This window comes from Apium graveolens, chromosome 11 (assembly GCF_009905375.1).
Source record: "Apium graveolens cultivar Ventura chromosome 11, ASM990537v1, whole genome shotgun sequence".
NCBI classification, from domain to species: Eukaryota; Viridiplantae; Streptophyta; class Magnoliopsida; order Apiales; family Apiaceae; genus Apium; species Apium graveolens.
The window spans coordinates 123228720-123232095 of record NC_133657.1 but is presented as its reverse complement, the minus strand read 5'-3'; the positions used below and the strand labels follow the sequence as shown (position 1 = coordinate 123232095).

Sequence of the window (3376 nt, the reverse complement as noted above, 5' to 3'; positions counted from 1 at the left end):
AAGTTAGCCATGTTAAATATGGCATATCACATCGGTTTCACTTAGGTTAGCGATGTTAAATATGGCATATCACATCTGTTTTACTTAGGTTAGTGATGTGAAAGTCCCTATTTACATCATTTTTCCTTTCAAAATTGTTGTGTTTTATTTATTTTTGACATCAGCTGGTTAATAATTAAATGATGTTATATCTATCCAAGATACATCATGCTCTTTAATTAAAATAAAAAGCTATATCAATAAAAAACAATCTTAAACCAAAAAAAATATATGAAAAAACTTATATACCAACATTCAACCAACATATTTCTATATCTACATCAACATCAAACACTACCTAGTTACAATCACATTCCTAACCTACCTAGTTACAATCACAAATTAAATCTGGTTCTGCTTCTAATTAAACATTTACTCTGCAGGCCAATCCACACCTTGGAAAGAAGATAAAATGTACATGTCAACACTGTTGCAGTGGTTTCATGTCCAGCTATAAGCATCGTCATCGGATCATCATAGAGCTGCTTACTTAAGACCTGCAAAGCAGTGCAGAATTTTAACATGAAACTAAAATAGCATTATAAATATAATTGTAAAAATATAAATACTTCAGTCATACATCATCTCCAGATGCCAACAAAAAATGGAGAATACTAAGATCTTTTTCATTCATGTACTCTTCATGAAATTGCAACTCTTCTTCATCTACCATTTGGGCGTGTCTTGTAAATTAAATAATTACTTTCTGAACATATAATTTGTTCATCAAATCTAGTTAAAACATGTTTTACCATTATAAATCGTAAAAGGTAGTGGCTGAGATATACTAAATATAATTTTATGTTCAAATGCTACTTTTCCCTAAAATAACATATAGCGTGTTTCTAAGTTTGTGTAATTTAAGTCCACTCTTAAGTTTATCTGCATATTCTCCCTAACAATATCGTTCTATCCATATTTCCCTGCGTTTGCATGATCTCGATCTTTTCACAGTGCCAAGCATGCAAGTTCTGGTAATATTTGAGATCATATTTCATAGATTGACATATAAAAAAAGACCGGCCCATATGTTTGAATGCTGAGATGTTGTTTCATTCTAGCTGCTTTTATCTGTTGTGGTTTTTCAAGGATTTATGGCTCATAGATCAAGAGTATTAGGCTTAACTAACAGAGTCTGACCTGCCTAATTTGTCCTCCAGCAAGTTCTTTTTCTCATATAGCTTTCCAAAGGAGACAATTGGATTAAGGTAGAAAAAAATAGCATATTAAAAGCACCTATGGTCCTACTGTCTATATCTACAATGATAAAAGAGACAAAAAATAAATAGTGACAAAATGATAATAAAATAATTTAAATTTGGCGCTTTACCTTGTAAATGGCAATTAGATCATCCAGCATTCGGTTCATCATCTCAAGTGTTGAATTCACCTTTTAAAGCTTTGGCGAAATATCTTTCCAAATGGGGATTTCCCAAAATGGGATTGGGGAAACACTTCTATCTTCGGCTTCTCGCAGGACAGTGTATGCAGCCTACTCTATCCGCATTTATGCATTAGTACATCAAAAGCACCGTCAGATAAAATTTGATCCATTTAGATATATTTTTTCAAATATAGATAACTTACTTCTTCTTTTTGTTAAGTACATCACTTATGACACTACTTAACTAACAGACATCATTTCATGAAAGAACTTACCTCTACTATTCCAGTGTCATTTGTTAAAGAGTCAAAGTCATAATTCAAGACTCACTAATTCATAGTACCTGCGAGCTCCGTATATCAGCTTTGAACTTGGATATATAAGCTTCCTGGACCATCGCACCCTAAAAAAACCAAAGCACATAGAAACACAGGTCAATCACATTTCAAGCAAAGAAAATTGATTCCATCTTCATTATTTTTTTTTGGAAAAACATTATTGAGGTAGTTAAGCAACTAAAAGCGATATGATGAAACCTTTTGAGACTCTGCTCTAGAAACGAATGCATAAGATATTCTCCAAGCTATCATTCAATACTTCAGTAATTACAGCTGTTATTGCCTCAGCCTATTGGGAAGGGACCTATTGTGCTTCTAGCCTCCGCACCTATCATAACAGCAAGCAAGCAACAAGTTCTTAATGAACATAAGACTTAATACTCGGAAAAAATGACCCAAGTCCAAGGTAAATCACAATGCTAATATATAGACACACTACACAGAGGTTGCAATATGTTACATAGAGGTTCGACTGATTAGACGTGTCCTCAAGAAAATTATAGCCATCAACTACAAGTTTTAACACATGTACAACTGCAAATTAAACATCATAAAGAGATCACACAAACATGAACAAAGTAATGCACAAAAATTTCTCCGTGCTCGCATCTAATTACAAATGATAGAACTGTTAAATCTCTTCATAATCTTCCCTAAAATTAGAAAACGATGACTAAAATAAAAGTAAAATTAGAACCATAAAGCTACATAAACTCACATATAGACAAAATATTACAAGGAAATTATAATATCTTACGTATTCTGGAAGTCCTCGAGCAATTTGGCTCTCAACTACAACAAACTTCATTACAAGTAAACTTTCATAACAAAATCAAAGCGCACAAAGTAAACTTATGAGAAAGTTCAACTGTATATACAAACGAGCTCTTGATTGTGTAAAGTCAGGGAAAACACAAGGCCCCAGCCATACATATCTAATTCAAGATTAACAAAGCCCCAGAGACCTGTGAACAGAACTCTATTAAAATCAAAATATAAAATTTGAAAATAAATTCAAAATAATCTCATACTAATAGAGTAGACCAAGCTTCTTTCAAGATTATTTAGCACCAATCGAGCTCGATTTATGAATTAATCGAGTTTAATTAAGGATTTCTACAAATAGGGGTTTTAGAGGTTTGAGATGGGTATAATTAGGTTTAGAGAGAGTGAGTGAGAAGAGAGACGGTGAGAGATGAAAGAGAAGAGAGACTCTGAGAGTACAGATATGAGAGACATTGAGAGTGAGAGAGAAGATAGAAGAGAGACTGTGAGAATGAGGGAGAAAAGAGAATGAGAGAGAAGGGGGGAAAACCGAGAAATAAAAATTTTGTTTAAGGGGGAACTTTTTAGTATATTAACGGCGGAAATTAAGAAGCGGGGTTTTTTCTCTTTTTCTTTAAAAAGATAATAGACATTGGCTATTTAAAATAGTGATGTCTTACAACACCTTTAACATCGGTTTTGAAATGTACATCGGTGAAATTTCTAATCGAGCTTATTTAGCACCAATCGAGCTCGATTTATGAATTAATCGAGTTTAATTAAGGATTTCTACAAATAGGGGTTTTAGAGGTTTGAGATGGGTATAATTAGGTTTAGAGAGAGTGAGTGA

The 3376-nt window shown here is 33.0% G+C and overlaps 1 long non-coding RNA gene across 2 annotated transcripts; it reads right to left on the bottom strand.

Moving 5' to 3' along the window:
• Positions 1 to 272: 272 nt before the first annotated feature.
• On the bottom strand, positions 273 to 3063 carry LOC141697800 (uncharacterized). Of its 2 annotated transcripts, none has more exons than XR_012564851.1 (5): positions 2519 to 3063; positions 1960 to 2089; positions 1767 to 1826; positions 1370 to 1531; positions 273 to 536 (listed from the first exon to the last, which is right to left on the bottom strand). It is a non-coding gene; the product is annotated as an uncharacterized LOC141697800 (long non-coding RNA). The 2 variants fall into 2 exon arrangements; XR_012564852.1 differs by lacking the exon at positions 2519 to 3063 and adding an exon at positions 2222 to 2512.
• Positions 3064 to 3376: the final 313 nt, after the last annotated feature.